This window comes from Pinus tabuliformis, chromosome 2_2, assembly GCF_031772625.1.
Source record: "Pinus tabuliformis cultivar Carrire ecotype Pingquan chromosome 2_2, CPIR1, whole genome shotgun sequence".
In the NCBI taxonomy this organism is placed as follows: domain Eukaryota; kingdom Viridiplantae; phylum Streptophyta; class Pinopsida; order Pinales; family Pinaceae; genus Pinus; species Pinus tabuliformis.
The window spans coordinates 403,330,717-403,350,932 of NC_142300.1; the positions used below are offsets into that span (position 1 = coordinate 403,330,717).

Sequence of the window (20,216 nt, forward strand, 5' to 3'; positions counted from 1 at the left end):
CTCTCAGTTTCTCTGGTTCTAGCTTTCCTTCAAGGGTTGGAAAACTAACCCTCCCACCCTTCGTTTCTTTACAGGTGAAGCCGCTCACTGGGTCGATGGCATTGGCGTCCGACTGTTCTGGTCACCTTCCGGGTAGACTTGTTCTTATTCCTCGTCTGCATTAGGTTCTTGTATTGGTCATTGGTTCCGGTTGCTGGCTACTGTGGTGTATAGTCCTAGCCGTGGCTTGAGTTCCTGACTTTTGTCAAACCCTAGGCTCATAAACTAGATAGGGTTTGAAGGCTGCGTTAACACTGTTTTGTATGCTGAGATGGACTGTTATTATGGGTATTTATGCTGAGATGAAATGTTATATATGTGCGGAAAGAAAACTTGTTCACCTTCAGTTTCGTTTGCATACCTTGTAACTGTGTTTGTCTGGGCGCCGAACTCGTAACTGGTGCTGGTCGGTGTCACCTCTCGTGTGTTTGTTTCTCCTTCTGCTAGTTCGTAGTCTGTCAAGAATTGTAATGGATTTCGTACATGAAATAAAATGAATTATTGACACAGCATGGAAATGTACAGTCTCTATTTTTCTGAGGACGCACGTAAGAGTTGTTTTTGTGCACTGAAATGAAAAATGTATTTTATTTCTATTACTCTCCTTCCTGCTGAACCCCTATGGGCTTGCTTTTCCTCGTTCTTGTACATTGTTTCCAGGCAGTTGGATAACTGCTGGTAGTTGTTCAATTATCAGTTACAACAGTTATTACATATTTGACACTTCTTTATGGCTAGCTTGTTTCCCTTTGTCCGTTTTTTTCCAATAGTAAATTACTGTTCAGTGACTAATGACTCTAACTACTATTACTATTCCTAATTAGAACTTGTTACAGCATTTTAGGCATTTTGACCAGAAACAAAAAAAACAACAAATAATAATAATAAAACTAACTGAAAAATAAAAACGAAACAGACTTGCTGTCCGTTCTGCGAGCTATGTCTCCTATCCTTCTCAGAAACCATGTCATCCTTCTTTCTAACTCCGCTTGTCCTTCTTAGAAACCATGTCATCCTTCTTTCTAACTCCACCCTGTTAACCAGATGCTCCTGCATCACATCATCTATTTTTCTATATAGGGTTTTTCTCCAAATCCTTTTGCAGAGGTATTTATTATCTCTGTATTACACCAAATGCAATGAGTTTTGTGACAACTGAAAACTATGGGAAATGTTTACGTCAACAAGTTTACTATGTTTATGCACAATGCAATCGCAGTGCACACTTCTATTTCTCTCTTTTATATGAAGTTCGAAAATATAATGTAACACGATGATCAATTATTGAGACATGCTATTTTTAAACATTATTTATAAGCATTGACTGATGCTTATAAGTCTTGCACTGTCAACGTATTCCCTTATATGTGAGAACTATGAACTCTTCACCAAACATAATCAGTTTAAGAACATACTCCAAAATCCACACAATTCTAGTGTTTATTAAACAATTACATCTAGTGAAGTGACAATAGTAGAATCTTTGTTTTGGTGACTTTTCGATTTGCCACAAAGCTTTCGATTTACAAATTGAAACCGCTCAAAGTTATATCGTGTTTCTGCAAACTAATGCTGGTTAATACTTATGAAAAGAGTAAACCTTTTGAAGCTGAGAGTGAGCCTTAATTAAGAAGTAGCATATATGAGAGTAAGCCATAATTAAAATGTACTTGATATGAGCAAGATGTTATCTATCATAAAGCAATCAAAAAGTTTCCAAATGTTAGGGGATTTACCTTTTCTCCTCTATCCAAACTGCTTTAGCCAAACCAATGAAGGCATTTTCTCTCTTACCTATTTAAACCACTACAAATTTATGGAAAGTGTAAGAAGTGCAAGTTATCAACTCGAAACAGTTCTCATCAAGCTTCTTTTGAACAAGGAGATCTATCTTCTGAACCCTTGGCAGACAATTTCATGGATTGAGAAAGTCGATTACCCTCCACGATGGATGGTCTTGTTGCTTTGTATTTTTTCACCAAAGTGTGAAACCACGCATAATAGTTTGAGCTCTCCAAATGGCAAAAACATCCCAGAAACCAAACAAATGTTTTGAAATCATCTCAAGCCAAGAAAACATAAGAAGATCTACTCTACTGAAACTGAAAGACTCAGCCGAGCATATGATCTCTTCGTCATCCCCAGTTGGTATACTACTATTTCACATTTCAATGTGTTGCAAGATCCACTCACCTTGTAAAAATATTATCCACATAACATGAATCCAAAAAAAATTGTATAGATCATGGAAACAACAAATCGAATAGTGGTAAGCACAAACCAAGACGTCAAGAGGTGAAAACCAAGACAGCATGAGATGAATTTACCAGCTAATAATCGCAGTTAACGATTTGCCAATGTAGGTGCGCTAATCAGCCAGCCAGATTATCAAGGAGCAACTCGAACATTACTTAAGAAACAACATGGTGCGCTATAAGGTTGGGGAGAAGAACGATGGGTTGACCAATATCGGAGGATGATAGGTATTTGTTAAAATCTTTTCCTAATGTATACCTTTCACATATTTATTTCAAGTGATAGTTTTATATTTATTTTTAAAAAACGTTTGTGTGTTTGTGTAAAGCTTATAAAATTAAGTCACATATTGAAACAGAAAATTGTGAATGGTTATTATATATTTTGTAATAATATTTATTATTTTTAATATAATAAATATATTTTTTATATATATATTTTTTATTTTTTATTTAAATTTTTTATTGATAAAAATGTAAAATTAATTATATTAATTAAAATTATTATAGAATATAAAATTTATAATTAATTTTAAAATAAATTATATTTTAATATTATGTCTATACGTATGTTTATTTTGGGTTGTAGTTTTTAAAATTTTAATTTAATTATCAATAATTATTAAGTGAATAGTAGGGATTTCATCTAAACGGAATATTCTAGAATATTCATAATAGTACTCACAAATCAAAGATTAAGATTTATCTCCAAAGTAGTCATACTCTTTTTTTCCGTTTCATTAAATTGATTAATTAGTATGTGCAGGTCTCATATGAAGTTGGTTACGTTTCTTTGAACATGTGGTATTGATAATACATGCTATTAACCCATGGTATTGTAACTACACCTATTTTCCCAATATGGATCCCCATGGTAAAGTTGGGAAAATCACCATCATTAAGAATGTTGTTTTATATTTTTTAAATATATAAATATTTAACTTATATAGTCTTATTTTTACAATTAATAGTATTAATAATAATATTATTATGAAACAAAGTTATGATTTAGTTAGATTTTATGATTTCTTTTTTACTTTAAAACATGAGATGTATAATGAACTTTTTTTATGTTTATTATTGATTGATGCCTAGAGGCATTATCAACCATTTAATTTATATGGATACACTAGTATTATAAGAGTAAAGTGTATTATATAGTTGATTATTAAAGAAATTGTAAACATGTGTTTTTCTAGTATAATATGGAGTTTCTGAAAACTAAAATTATTGTAATAATATATTTAATGTGAGTTATACAATAATTTGTATAGATCCATCTTAACCCTTGATCTATTAAGTTTAAGAGGGATCAAATCCCCTGATATTTAAATCTCTCTTAGAATCAAGATAAGGTAGACAGTGAAAATTTTTATGGTCAACATTAAAACACACACACAGACACACACACACACTCTCTCTCTCTATTAAAGGAAACATTGAGAAGTGAAGTAATTATACATCTTGCTGAAAAAGTAAAAATATAAGTAGATTTTTACTTTAATTTTCTAATATTTATAATTGAAAATGATTTTTTTTTAATTTTTTTTTTAAATACCAATACCAGTGTTGACGATGGATCTCCCTCGTACTAAAATGTACTAGAAAACACTTGTGGTTAAAATTAGGAAATGTTTACTATCAATTTCTTTATCTCTCTCTATATAAAGTTGATATAAATTCATGTTATTTAAAGTAGACATTTAAGTATTTTATTTATGACAGACAATGAAATATTTTTTAAAATAATATTTATGTATTATTTTATTTGTTTTAATGTCACATTGTCACATAATGTCTCTCTCATATTGGTTTATATTGGTTTGTATAACGCCTCTTGGTGAAACTCTCTCTCTCTCTCTCTCTCTCTCTCTCTCTCTCACATATATATATATATATATATATATCTATATATATATATATATATATATATATATATATATATATATATATATATATATATATATATATCTTGGCATTGTGGCTTTGGTGTTGTCCTTGATGGAAACCTACAATGATGTTAACATAACTATAACCATCACAATCAGTTATATGTCTATGTCTCAACCTATAGTGATGTCATCATAATTTGTATGGATTGTATGGATTGTTTGTTTGTGATGGATTTGTCAATGATTAATGTTTGAATTGTAGAGGCTTAGCTATTACAAAGATTCCAGAGGTGTGAAAAATAAAAATAGAAAGTGCACACAGGACTCAATAGATTTAGTCAACAATTTCCTTTGTTTAGCTATGTGTGGTATTCAACGATTCTTGGTTTTTGGCCTGAGGTAGTAGAGGATCAAAAAACTATAAAAAGATATCAACCCAAAACATATATGGGTGCCTCCATTGAGATGTTTTGTAGCTCGTTTTGAGTAAGAGTGCACCACAGGGCAAGAAGACTCTAATATAATGAATATGTTTAGTGCAGGGTAAGGCTTAGGTATTACAAAGAATCCAAAGGTGTGAAAAAGAAAATACCAAGTGGACGCAGGACTCGATAGATTTAGTCAACAATTTCCTTGGTTTATCTATGTGTGGTATTCAACAATTCTTGGTTTTTGGCTTGAGGTATTAGAGGATCAAAACACTATAAAAAGATATCAACCCAAAACATATATGGGTGTCTCTATTGAGATGTTTTGTAATTTGTTTTGAGTAAGAGTGCACGACAGGGCGAGAAGACTCTAATATAATGAATATGTTTAGTGCAGGGTATAGTGAACCCAAATATGAAGGAATGGAGCTATGATATGATTTTCTGCAGGATGGGTAGATATTTAACCTTTGAGATCTGATCTAATGATGTTTATATGCATATAATTCCTTTTTAGAATAATAGGCAGATGTCTCAATTAACTTCGTTGATTTACAAATTAATTGAAGGTTGTATGCAAAGATATATATGTTGCAGAGAGGATTTATAGAAAAATATAAGACTCTAATCCTATGAATAAGTTTGGTGCATAGTATAAGGAGCCCAAATATGAAGAAATGGAGCTGTGATATGATTATTTGTAGGATGGGTGAATATTTAACCTTTGAGACTTGGTCTAATGATATTTAGATGCAGAGAATGTCCTTTTAGAACAGTAGCAATGTGGCTCAAATGACTTAGTTGATTTGAAAATTAATTGAAGGTTGTATGCAAAGATATATATGTTGTAGAGAGGATTTATAGAAAAAATTTGTGTGACTTAATATTGTGGTGCAAGTAAATTCTTAGTGCGGACACAAACAATTCATCTAGCCCGAGAAAGTGGGTCTAGCCACGAACAAAATTTTTATGGAAAATCTCCTTAACCTAGAATTAATCAAGAGGGCCTACCTCTTAAAACACTATTCCGCTCGGTGATGATCCTACTTCCTCACTCCAGGTACCTTCTATTTCCTTCCTTCAAATACCTTAAACAAGAAAACAACAACAATAACAAACGTGATAGCATGCAATATTGTATTCATCCTACTTAGTAGGTCAAGGAACATTAAGCCATAAAGATGTGAAATGACACTTCATGTAGGAAATCAATTGATAGTTTCATTAATATAAATCAAAAAGAGATTACAACTGGTGCCTTGGCATTGCTGGTCTCCTTCGATGTACTTAGGTCCCATACTTCTATTAGCACTTCATCGATAGCCAAAACAAATGGAAGTTCAAGGTCTCTTTCCCTCTAGTCTCAAACCAAACCAAAGCCACACTATTCTCCCTCAAACACACACTAGAAAGCTATAAGCTATAAATGACTTGTTAGTTATTCACACTTGCTTGAAAACTCCAACTACCTTTTGCTTGGGAAAAAAAGAGGCTTATATAGCTCGGATAGATGGGAGATGGTTCCTCTCATCATGCGAGAAGGTCTTATCTCTTGAGGTTGTTCCATCCTAATAGGGGAAAGGAGCCCAAACTAATTTCCTCAGCTCTATCCAGCCCAACCATCTACCAAACTTCCATTACAAAGCTTCTAGATATGGAAGCTTCAGCTCCTTATTTAAAAAAACTTCCAAAAGAGGATCGATGCTACTAGAAAAGGGCTCGATCGATCTGATCAGTGCGAGGGTTAGTTTTAACCTCTGTAAATCGGTGCAAGGATAAAACTGGTTAGTAGCGTCGGTTTTGTAAGCTAGGATAGAAGGAAGATTCTTGGGAAATGATGCAAAGGGGAATTATTCTGCTCATGAAGAGGGACATACTGGGAGTTTCTTCATGATGGGAAACCATGCCGGGTACACTGTAGAGGTCCTCCAAGATCATAGACAGGGAGTACAGGTATAGTGACAAAATTTTGTGCAACAAATGCCCATAAAGCGTGAAGGTCGAACTAGAGTGAGTGGTGAAATGCTTTACAAGTGGAAGTAGGGAACCTAAGTCCATCATCAAAAAGCCTACAAGCAAGAATAGATACATATACATCGCTGAAAAGTCTGAATAATGATACATGAATCGTGGTATGGACATAGCCATCTAGAGAATGATCATGTAAATGGATCCAAGGCATTAGCGTAGCCATCTAGTAGAATGGATCATAATGAAACCAAGGTATGGTCATAGACATCCAATAATGAGAAGGATTACATATAACAACTCATGCTATGGTCGTAGCCATCCATTTGAAAGAGACATGTATATCAACATGACCATGTCACATCGCCTTGCAACTTGTACTTATGTAATCTTATCCCAGGGTCTTGCACTCCAAACGACCCAATCAAAGTACAAAATCTAACATGTGAATGAATGTGTTGAACTAGAAAATTATACGAAGTCACTTGATTACTGGTCAATGATGTGAACCATAACAAGCGTGAGAGAGACCACCAATAATGAAAATGGCTCTCAAGGTATTGGCAGCATAGTTCATAGAATGTGAATAAAGGAACTGATGTCGAACACCCATGAAATCACCTTATCAAAAGCTAATGACATGAACTTGTCGTCGAGTGCGAAGAACTTTCCATTGGGGCATGCAAGATCTAAGGTACTGGAAGGGAGCCTCTTGGCCAACTTCCTAGGTAATGAGCTAAAGTCGACAAGAAGAGATTGTGTCGAAGGAGGGTCATCATGTATCCCACATCATTGACACGAGACAAAGGGATGCAAATGATTTCAGACGATACAGAGAATCAAGAGTAAGTGTAACTGTAGAAGGACTAACTCTTGAACATATTGGTGACACGATTCTAGAGTTTGGTAGGTCTTGGATGCATAGGATCAGTGGTCATGAGGTGTGGTAGAGATCAAATGGAAGGAAAAAATGAGCGGCCCAACCCAAGAAGGTCAAATTAAAAGGAAGATACCCCATCTCGACACGAAGTAGAAAGTGCCATGTTCAAGAGTGAGCTTTCGACACGACTAATTGAATTCCCAAATTTTCCACCACCATTTCTGGCAAGTACCCCAATTATCTTTTATCACAAGCTTGAAGGGGATAGCATATGCTTCCATTGTAAGTTCATCCTTCGAATAAATCAGACCTAGTAAGTTTAATGAGCCCTAGGAAGGAGAAGCTAACATTCGTCATGGCGACAAATCCAATGTCGTTTAATGTTTTAACGAGTCCGACAAAGGTATAACTTGGTATCATTTTCATGTTTAGAGAGTTTGAAAAAGACACGGAAAAGAAAACCCCACATGGTCCCTTTTCGTATATTTGTGTCTTTCGAGCCCGAAAAGGTAGAAAACAATGCTCGAGAAAACCGCTTGACCATTTCAGTAAAGGAGTACCTTTTTTGTAAATAGTGCATCCCGGCCCAAAAACAGTGTAAACATATACTAGGTACACGATGATTCATAGCCTTTTACGAGTTCAAAATGTCAAGAACTCAGCAATATTTTCATTTTTGAAGAGTAGAAAAAGAGCTTGAAAGAAGACAACCAATTTTATTCTCTTTTACGAGTCAAAAAGGGAAAAACACTTGGCAATATTTTCATCTTTTACGAGTCAGAAAAGAGCTTAAAGGTGACTCATCCTAGAGGAACCAGTGGTATAAAGGGTAGCAACTGGTTTCGGTAATGGAGGAACTGCTCAAAACATGTAATGGTCAAGAGGCTGGCTAATAAAACCACCCATTGCTATGGTTCCTTAGGAGAGGAAAAAACAACCAAGTGAAAGCATATGATCGGCCAAAGAGATGGTGACGATGGAATAAAACAATCAAGGCTCGTCTAGCAGAAATAAACTAATAAAAACGGCAATCAGAAGATGTAAATTGGGCATGGGTACCTTTTTACACAAGCTTGAACCATGGAGAACTCTGCTTGGATTCAGTTTCATGTTCTCACAAGCTTGAAAGGAAAAACTATTCTTGCTATAAGTTTGCATGCTCCCAAAATCAATTAAGAGGGCCTACATCCTAGAATGTTAATCCACTTGGTGATGATCTTGCTTCCTCACTCCAGTTATCTTTTATTTCCTTCCTTCGAATGTCTGAAACAAACAAACAACAACAAAAATAAACATGAAAACATGCAACATTGTATTCAACCTACTTAATAGGTCAAGGAACATTAAGCCATAAAGATGTAAAATCACACTTCATGTAGGAAATCATTTGATAGTTGCATTAATATAAATCAGAAAGAGATTACAACCAGTGCCTTGACGTTGCTGGTCTCCTCTGACGTATCCGAGTTCCCACACTTCTATTAGCACTTCATGGATAGCTGCAACAAATGGAAGTTCAGAGCCTCTTTCCCTCTAGTCTCAAACAAAACCAAAATCACACTATTCTCCCTCAAACACACACTAGAAAGCTATACGCTATAAATGACTTGTTGGCTATTCACATGTGCTTTAAAAATCCAACTAGTTTTTGCTTGGGAAAAGAGAGGTGTATATAGCTTGGATGGATGGGAGATGGTTCCTCTCATCATGGGAGAAGGTCTTATCTCTTGAGGTTGTTCCATCCTAATAGGGGAAAGGAGCCCAAGTTGATTTCCTCGGCTCTATCTAGCCCAACCATCTACTAGACTTCTGTTATGAAGATTCTAGACATGGAAGCTTCAGCTCCTTATTTAAAAAACCTTCCAAAATAGGAGCGACGCGACTAGAAAAGGGCTCAGTTGATCCAATCGGCACGAGGGTTAGTTTTAACCTCTGTAAATCGGCGTGAGGAGAAAACTGGTCAGTAGCATTGGTCTTGTAAACTAGGATAGAAGGAAGATTCTTGGCAAATGATGCAAAGGGGAATTCTTATGCTCATGAAGAGGGACATACTGGGAGTTTCTCCATGATGGGAAAGCATGTTGGGTACAATGTAGAGGTCCTCTAGGATCGTAGACAGGGAGTACAGGGACAGTGACAAAATGTTGTGTAACAAATATAGTGTATGTAGGGACAAAAGCTTGAGATTTGTTTCGTGACTAGTCTTATATATCTAGAGCTGTCTTTGTTGACATTGCACAATGAATTCTGTACCTACACTAACATTCTAATAATGAACTAATCCATGTCTAGTAAAGAAAATGTAGACAATATGTATCAACAATGATTCATATGTCCTTGAATCTCATAGTGAATGGAAGTTGGATTCTTGTTTTATTAATTCCTTGTGTTGTAGAGAATGAATCAATAATGATATTTTCTTTCTCGGATAATATATGTGTCTTGAATAGTTAATATAATATGTTGTTGATTGAATAAGTAAACATATTACAGTGAAGTCTTTGGGTAATGGAAATAGGAAGTACCTTGTTAAGATCAGTATAATTGACATTGGTTTATATTATGAGTTAGGATGTGTATGCAGAGACCAGATTTTGAAGAAAATTGTTGATTCAAAATTCCTTCATTCATGTTGTTCCTTATTGCTTGATTTCAATGATTTGTTGACTATGTTAGAAATATCTATGTTGCCTATTTTGTTGATCTCCACAGTAAATTTTTGTCATTTTTCTACTGGTGTAATGTACTAGTAGGAGACATGTTGCTACTTTTTTTTGCATATGGTCAACTTCATAAAGGTTCTTGATGTAGTGGGATTTGACAATCACTGGGGTTATGACAACTCTAGTGCTTGATGATTGACTTGAGCATAATACTTTGAGATTGACTAATACTTTGATCTATATTGAAGTAGGTGTCATATATGTTGTTTCTTATACATTTCTATTTTTGTTAGAAACTTCATGTTGATGTGATTCGATGAGATTGGTTCTTGACAAAGATTCCACATACTAAAATTGGAATTGATATTAGTAGTTTGTCACTTGGTAGTGATCATCTTAACTTGACACAGACTGCGACAGTGATTTTTTTTTATGAAGGATGTTCACTTGGCTTATGATAGGATTTATGGCTAGATATGTGATGGATGATGCCTTGTAATCAGTCAAGGATTGATGGGCATGAGATCTTCTTGTTATTTTGTCATAGTATTTAACATTTTGTATCTTTGTTATTGGTTTGTATCTGACAGTATTTGGCTTGGAATCTAACAAGGATTGTGACTTGAATAAGATATGTCTTAGTACTGACTTGGTATTGGATAGATTGTCCCTTCTCATTTATGAAAGTACTTTGTTGGCTTGATGAGTCTTTGAGTTAGGTTGGCTTATGACAAATTGTGATGGATGATTGTATTACATAGCAATATTATGGTTGGATCTACTTGATGCTTGACAATGATGATTATGATAGCAAGTTGAAAGGGAATATTGGCTTGACTTCAATGATTGATATCGGGCATTTTGACTTGTTTTGAATTTGGATATTGGCTTACTTTAATGATCCAGTGATTGGCATGTTCATATTCAAATTTGGTATTGGTAGTATTGAGATATTGGCTTGACTTCAATGATTGATATTGGGCATTTTGACTGGGTTTTCATTTGGATATTGACTTACTTCAGTGATCTGGTGATTGTCATGTTCATATTCAAATTCGGTATTGGCAGTATTGGGATATTGGACTAATCTAGTTGCAGCGTATTCAGTTGTGATTGAATATTGATTTAACGATTCAATTGTATTCATTGGTACAATGATTCAGTTTAGTATTTATTTTGGTATATTGGTTTGATATTATTTCAAGGTGTGGGTCCAGTTGAAAATACAATGAAGTTGGCCTACAGGTTGTTTGATGGTAGATTTAAAGGTGGATTCAATGTGGAAAATTTGAAGCATGGTCCACAAAAGAGTCGAGGATTTTAGACTTCAGTAAGGGAGTTAGAGCTTCCTTCCAGTAGGAGCTGATAAAATTGATTAGGGGATAGTAGCTCCCTTCCAATGGGTGTTGGAGAATAAATGGAGGTTATAGCCTTCTGCAGGTAGGATCCTACATGCTGAAAAGAGTCTATGTTAGTACAAGACCAATATGGAAAAGAATTTTCTTTATAATAAAAGAAGAATACAAAGACGAAATCTGCGGTGGTTTTCTCCAATATTGGGTTTCCATCTAAAATCTCGGTGTCTATATGTGATTGATGTGATGATGTGTTTGATGGTTTACATCATTTTATTCAGAATATTTCTTAAGGTTTATTGAATAATCTATAATCTATAACATTGTAATGATGATAAATTGCTATATGAAAGAATAGTCTAGGTAAAGTTTGAATCCGGAATGAAATATTCATTCACCCCCCTTAGTATTTCTAACAATTGGTATCGGAGTACATCACTCTAGTAGAAGATTAGCAACTTGAGGGTGGATCAGGGACAATGGGATGGAAAAACAAGAATAAAGAAACATAAAGGAAGAGGACGAGGAAAGAAGTGACAATGATTTATCTTATGTCATGGCAATATCTGCATTCATGGATTAAGGAAAAATTGTATTAAAAGATATAAGAAAATATTTAGATTCAGGAGCACTTCATTTTCTTTTGGTCAAGAATGAGGAATATAGTGATCAAGAATCATAAGGTGTTGGATATTGTTCTAATTCTAGTATATCTCCTTGCATAAGTAGTGATGATGATAGTAAATCAACTGAAATTTCTCTCATGGGTAGAATTGAAAGTAATCATTATGTAGATTAACCAAACTAAAAAATACTGGCTCTAAAAGAAGAGACTGAAGCTCACAACTAAAAATAGAGACAATCAAAAGTTATTACAACTATTTGATGAAAAGGAGAGTTCTTATAAAGAAGAAATTATTAGGTTAAATACTCGACTAGAAGAAGGAAGCAAAATTGAAGAAGGAATGAAGCAACAATATAAGGAAAAGGAATATCAATGCCAAACGTTGGAGGATATAGTTACTTCATTGGGAAATGAACTTGGAAAGAAGGTAACTAAAGAAGATGCAACAACCATGTAACTTAAAGAAATAACCAGATATTTTGAAGGACTTGAAGTAGATATCATCTCTCTGAAGTATGATCTTGAAAAGTCAAACAAAAAATATGAGGAAAAACTTCAAGTATTTGAAGGACAATAAAATGAGTTAAACAAAATATCATCAATAACACAATTGGAAAAGAAGAAAGGAGAAAAATAGGTTGAGGTAAGTATACTAGAAAGTGAATTAGCATAAAAGGATAACAAACTAAGATTTCAAGATAACTCTAAGATATTCGACAATATTCTTAACAATCAAAGATCCCCTTCCAGGAAATCAAGCCTTTTTTTATGAAAATGTAAAGGGAGAATCCAACTCACAAGCTTGTGCAAATAATCTTAAGACAAACAAAGAGAATTTTGAAAATTCTAGTCAATCAAAGCAATAACAAAGGAAAATAAATTTTGAAACGAAATCATTTGCTCCCAATAATAGAAACTGTTAGAGTCGGTCTGTTCAGCCCTCCGTCAAAGATCAAAAACTCTTTTTACATTTCATCTTTAGGTGTCTCATCCATTCCAAGTCCGGTTGCATTCTGTTAGAAAGCATAGATTATCTGTCAGAAAGGTCTTGTTTTTCTTTTTCCTCATGTCATGTACCTGCTGGTGTGTGTCTGACCATTAAAGTTCATCAAAACTCATCGAAGTCAATGTTTCAGTCATTCATAGTCATGGATGGTTGTTTGGTCAGCAAAGAGTCTTTTAGAGTTTTTGGGTTTTGTCAATTTAGTTTTCAAATTTCCAAATAATACCAACACCGGCATAAGAGGTTCCAAATCAGTTTCCATTGTAAAATTTCATCATCCATAATGCTCGAGAGTGATTCTTCTTCAAAACCCTGGTTTTGAAGAAGAAATCATCAAATGTGTTTTTGTAATAAATATGTCAAAATGTTTCAAGTTCTACAGCTCTTCAATGGTAGCCCTGTTTCGGCTTCAGCAGCTCTATACCCTGTAAGACAAACAGAAATCCATCATTCAGTTAATCAGAAAAATGATGATATAAAATGCCCAAAGCAGAGTTGAGAGAATAAGCCACAAACTCTGGATTACAGAGTTTTCTTCTTTTGAGAACACTGGGAAGAAGATATCACCTTGGCATGATATTTCATTGCAATTAGGAGATGGGGTTATCAATTTTGTGGCTAAAATACCAAAGGAAACAGGTGAAAAAATAGAAGTTGCAACTGAAGATACATTTTATTACAAAAAGGGAAAACTTCCAATCAAGCAAAACACTAAAAAGGGCAAACTTCGATATTACCCATATAACATGAATTGGAACTATGGATTGCTTCCACGAACATGGGAAGATTCATCTCTTGCAAATGCAAAAGTTAAAGGAGCATTTGATGACAATGATCCAGTTAATGTAGTGAAGATTGGGGAAAGGCAGGCTAAAATTGGAAGAGTACCCAAAGTGAAGCCATTAGCTGCTTTAGCAATGGTTGATGAAGGTGTATTGGATTGGAAAATTGTTGCTATTTCTGTTGATGATCCAAGGGCGCCACTTGTCAATGATGTCAACAACGTTGAGAAGCACTTTCCGGGCACATTAACTGCAATTCGAAACTGGTTTAGGGATTACAACAGATGGAAAACCAAGACTCTGTTTACAAGTCTGTGCGGTGCATTAGGAGCAGGCGCGGTGCATAGGCACGATGCGACGCATTGGGCATTTTCCCATAGTGTATTTTTCCTTTGGCGCGGCACACAGAATCGACGCAGCGCACTGGAGGTGCACGCAATGCACAGAGTCCACAGGAAGATTTTCTCATTACCTTAACGAAATTCCAAATTTCGTGACCCCTCTGCTCTAAGTAAATCAAATCATCTTAAGTTTCCATTGATCGATGTTTGGTGCGGAGAATGTCGGGAATCTCAGTAAGTTTATTGATGAAATCAAATGGATATGGATCACTGGCATTGAAAGCGATATTATTTAGATGGGATCGTGAACTGGGATCATTATAAGAACTGCGACTGCACAGATGAAATGTTGGCACTCTTATGCAATCCAATTCATGTCGCTGGTTGGTGCTCTGGTCACCAAGTATCTTACAAACTATTGAAAGCGGAGAACTGTTGATAAACAAATTTTTGTTGTATTTTTCCTTCACTAAAGGCTAAGGCTTCGGTCAAAGGCATTTTTGTTATAAAAAAAATTGGTTTTTATTCAAACAGGCAAGACAGATGAAGGAATCCTTGAAAATGAGTCTAGAAGAAAGACTTCTGGTCAGAAAGCAATTCCACCTTCTGAAGTGATCACGGAACGTTGTTAAAATGAGTTCCAGGATATTACTAAAGTAGGAAACTTTGCAAATCTTTGTACCTTGATTCATGATGTGCAATAGATTTCGAAGAGAGTGCGAGATATCGATCAGGAGATGATTAACCTTGCAGAAAGTCTTACACAGTATTCACAAGCCTCTTATAAGAAACAGGTGTCTTGTTTCCTTAAGGGAGAAGCTGAAGAAAATTGCAACATCACTTATATAGACATTACTATGAGAGCAAGTATCAGTGAAGCATTTCTTGATCGCGATGTTCTGGATCAGCAGCCTCAGGAAAACATTGATTGTTGCCACAACAGTAAACAGACTGAAAAAATGATGCGAAACTTCAAGAGCAGAAGAGGGCTGCGACCCATGCATATCTTTGAGTAATGTGCAAGAAGATGCTCATAGTAAGAAGGCTTCCAATTGTATGGAAACTGCTGAGTTACAAGGAATTCGAGAGTATGGTAGTGTGTCAAAATTAGAAAAGTTTGTTAAACAGGTCAAATATTATCCAATGACAAGAAGGATGGACTATAAAATCCATTTTCATTTAAAAATTAAGTTTTTATTCAAATGGAAAATGTAAAATAGGAAAGCACGCCTAAATTTAAAACAAAGACATCCACCAGGGCAGAGAAATAGGATTCAATTTCCTATATTTAGACTTTAGTTATGATTCAAAGGGTCTACAGTTACAGTTTACGCCTTTCCATTGGTCAACAGAGATTTTCAAATGGAATAATGTAACGATGTTCTGTCTCCAGAACATATGGACAGCTCTTTTCCTATTTTCATCGATTTGTTTTCCAGCTCCCTATTTTTCATCGATTTGTTTTCCCACAAATTGAGTTTATTTATTGTATGAAAAATCATTTGTGAGGGGTTGGAATTTCTAGGAAACGGTGGGAGAGAAAACTCAGCTATTCACTGTATAGCTTGGCCAGGAGATTAATAAAAGTGATGCAGCTCTGATTCATGAGATTCATGTGGTGTGAGTTTAGCAATATGTTTCTTCTCTGTTTCATATGTAACTTGTTGTGTTTTGCATTTTATTCATAGTCATTTCCAGTTGAATGTTTTTAAGTAGGAAAGGTAGAATCCAATTTATTTCTCTGCCTTGGAAAGCATTCATCCTCTGTGTCTCTTCTTTTGTCTGAAAAGAATTCATGTGTATGCCACTTTTAGTTTTCTCAGCAGTCTTTCCACTCCATATTACTTTGATCTGATTGCTAAACCTCCTGCTTATCTAGCCTCATGAAATATTCTATGTCTTTGATTTAATTTCCCAGCTCATGCGGTCCTGTTGGTCCCATACAACCCAGAAAATTTTAGTCATTCAACAAATTACCTCTTTCATATCTATTTACTAGCTTAAAATCAGTATTCATGTTGAGTCATCTCAGACCCTATTATGTATTTTTACTGAGTGTGACCTGGAGAGAGCCCTCTCCTGTCCTCGTAGGGCTAGCTACGAGGCTGAGCGTGGTTTGTGGTTACCCTGAATTTTTCCTTCCTTAGCCTAAGGCAGATTTAGGCTCTAACATAATGGCGACTCCACTAGGGATGAAAATGGTTTTCTGGTAGATTGTCTTGCCCCAGTACATATCTCAATTTCAGAGCTGATTGTTGATGGTGAACAATGATCAGACATAAGAAGGTTGAAATCATTCACCTGGTGACTCAATTCACTGATGAATCTAGCAATCAATCCTTCATGGTGACTCCACTGCAGAGAGATCAGTAGCTTTGAGATTTGCAAAATGGAGCGGGTTCCAAGAAGATATGCTCCCATGAGCTGAGATCACATCCCAGGTTTTCTGAATAAAATTCCGAAGGTAGACTGGTCAAAGAATTTTCCTATGTTTAAAGATGATGGTAGGAAGGATGCTGCTTTACATCTGGTTAGATTTCACATGCACATTCACAAGTGGAAGGTTGATTTTCCTAAACATTGCTTGATGAAGATATTCCTGGCCACTCTGGAAGGTGAAGCCCAATCTTGGTATGAAAGTTTACCGCCTACTTGTATTTACTGTTTAAAGGATTTCCATGCTATGTTCTTTGAGAGGTATAATGACTCTTATCCATCATTAAATTTATTTCATGACTGTTGCAAACATGCTTCTACTTTTATTGAAAGCCTTAAAAAATATTATGAGGATGATAATTTCATGGATGAAGACATCATGGAAGCCCTATATGAAAATCCATTTCAGCAGCATAAAGACGATCATGAAAATTTGCTGCAGGGTCAAGATCTTAGTACGATGGAAGATGAAGGAATTTTTCATCCTAGCAGTCAACAGGAATTACATGAAATGGATTAGCAGTATGAGGAAAATCTGTATACTCTTTCACTTGAAATTAATGAAGACAATCACTATTTGAGAAAAAGAAAACAAAAAGTATTATCTCCTCTATCTGAAGATGAGATAGATCAACTCTTGAACGGTCATGTTACAGCTCCAGTTAAAGCAGATCTGTAGTGTGCACATGGTCAAGAAAGTGATGGTGAAACTTCTTCCTTTTCTGAAAAGGATGATAGTCCTGTAAGTAGCTTTATATATCATCAGGTTGAAGATGTCCATATGGCTAAAAATGATGAAAGGAGAAGTTTTATTTCAGATCTGGTTGAAATAAAAGATGATATGTAGGAAAATGATGTTCCCATCTCAAATAATGGGGATGATAGATTAGATCGAGAGACAGAATGTGATGAGGAAAAAGAGAGTTGCATGGTTGAGGCTGGCTCAAATGGAGAAAACAGAGTTATAGACCTAACTTCCCTTATCTCATCAAAACTAGATCTTCATGAGGAGGTAGCTCATTCCCTCTATGAAAAAGAAGACGAGATCTTCGTTCAAGTAAGTGAAAAAGTTTCCTTGGATGAATCGTTGGTAGATGATAGAAATTTCATGCTTGAGTTTCACGAAACATCTGAAGTTTCTTTTCTTACGAGTGATGAATGTAATGAGAAACATGACAATCTAGATGTCATATCATATGAAAATGAGCAAAACTATATTCATACTACAGAAGATCAGACCATTCAAGATTCCATTTCAGATTCTTCTTCCTATGTTTCATGTTTTGAAATGTTCTTTGAATAGGAGATCTTCTCATCTACTTGTTTAGAATTTTTTGAGGACCAGGAACATACTGAAGTACATTATGAAGGAAGATTAGAAACAAAGGAGAAAGACACCTTGCTCTTTTACCATGAGGAAAGACTTCATGTTTTTCAAGATCCTCTGGCAAATCTGTTACATCCAACAGTGAAGGTGATTATTGCAGTATTCAGTGATGAAGAAAATCATGGTCAATTATGTTTTTGGATGCCCAGTTACTAATATCTGTTGTTGACCAGGAGATCTGATTAGGAGAATCAATCAAGGAGGTATCTACTTGATTGGTTACATTGGAAGGCACACTATACATGATTGTACATATTGCATTAGTATGTAGGTGGCTGTCATCATAATTTGAAACCCTCAAATCTTGATGGACTGCTGCCATTGAACAAGTTTTGTGAGTTCTTGTTTAGTTAAGTCATTCATGAGTCATTTCCTTTTGCATTGAGTCAGTTTTTTAGTCATGTTGGTTTCATAATTAAGTCGTCTTGAGTCAAGTTTCAGTCAATAAAGGAGTCAAATTCTTGTGATGTTTGTCGAGATAATGACTCCATAGCCCAATGGACGAAGGCATTGTCTGCTCACCCAAAGATCTACAGTTCCTAGCACCTCCAAGGAGCTAGAGCTACCATCCCCATTGGAGCCAATGTTAGAGTCGGTCGGTTTAGCCCTCCGTCAGAGATCAAAAACTCCTTTTACATTTCATCTTTAGGTGTCTCATCCATTCCATGTCCGGTTGCATTCCGTTAGAAAGAATAGATTATCTATCAGAAGGGTCTTGTTTTTCTTTTCCCTCATGTCATGTACCTGCTGGTGTGTGTCTGACCATTAAAGTTCATCAAAACTCATCGAAGTCAATGTTTCAGTCATTCATAGTCATGGATGGTTGTTTGGTCAGCAAAGAGTCTTTTAGAGTTTTTGGGTTTTGTCGATTTAGTTTTCAAATTTCCAAATAATACCAGCACCCGCATAAGAGGTTCCAAATCAGTTTCCATTGTAAAATTTCATCATCCATAATGCTCGAGAGTGATTCTTCTTCAAAACCCTTGTTTTGAAGAAGAAATCATCAAATGTGTTTTTGTAATAAATATGTCAAAATGTTTCAAGTTCTATAGCTCTTTAATGGTAGCCATATTTTAGCTTTAGCAGCACTATACCCTATAAGACAAATAGAAATCCATCATTCAGTTAATCAGAAAAATGATGATATAAAATGCCCAAAGCAGAGTTGAGAGAATAAGCCACAAACTCTGGATTACAGAGTTTTCTTCTTTTGAGAACACTGGGAAGAAGATATCACCTTGGCATGATATTTCATTGCAATTAGGAGATGGGGTTATCAATTTTGTGGCTAAAATACCAAAGGAAACAGGAGCAAAAATAGAAGTTGCAACTGAAGATACATTTTATTACAAAAAGGGAAAACTTCCAATCAATCAAAACACTAAAAAGGGCAAACTTTGATATTACCCATATAACATGAATTGGAACTATGGATTGCTTCCACGAACATGGAAATATTCATCTATTGCAAATGCAAAAGTTAAAGGAGCATTTGATGACAATGATCTAGTTAATGTAGTGAAGATTGGGGAAAGGCAGGCTAAAATTGGAAGAGTACCCAAAGTGAAGCCATTAGCTGCTTTAGCAATGGTTGATGAAGGTGTATTGGATTGGAAAATTGTTGCTATTTCTATTGATGATCCAAGGGCGCCACTTGTCAATGATGTCAACAACGTTGAGAAGCATTTTCCGGGCACATTAACTGCAAGTCAAAACTGGTTTAGGGATTACAACAGATGGAAAACCAAGACTCTGTTTACAAGTCTGCGCGGCGCATAGGCACGACACGACGCATTGGGTGTTTTCCCATAGTGTATTTTTCCTCTGGCGCGACGCACTGGAGGTGCACGCAGCGCATAGAGTCCACAGGCAGATTTTCTCATTACCTTAACGAAATTCCAAATTTCGTGACCCCTCTACTCTAAGTAAATCAAATCATCTTAAGTTTCCATTGATCGATGTTTGGTGCGGAGAATGTCGGGAATCTCGGTAAGTTTATTGATGAAAGCAAATGGATATGGATCACTGGCATTGAAAGCGATATTATTTAGATGGGATCATGAACTAGAATCATTATAAGAACTGCGACTGCACAGATGAAATGTTGGCACTCTTATGCAATCCAATTCATGTCGCTGGTGGGCGCTCTAGTCACCAAGTAT

The 20,216-nt window shown here is 35.5% G+C and overlaps 2 pseudogenes; both read left to right on the forward strand.

The window, feature by feature from the left end:
- Positions 1-13,472: 13,472 nt before the first annotated feature.
- Positions 13,473-14,218, forward strand: LOC149192979 (soluble inorganic pyrophosphatase 6, chloroplastic pseudogene; annotated as a pseudogene).
- Positions 14,219-14,450: 232 nt separating this feature from the next.
- Positions 14,451-19,833, forward strand: LOC149192980 (soluble inorganic pyrophosphatase 6, chloroplastic pseudogene; annotated as a pseudogene).
- Positions 19,834-20,216: the final 383 nt, after the last annotated feature.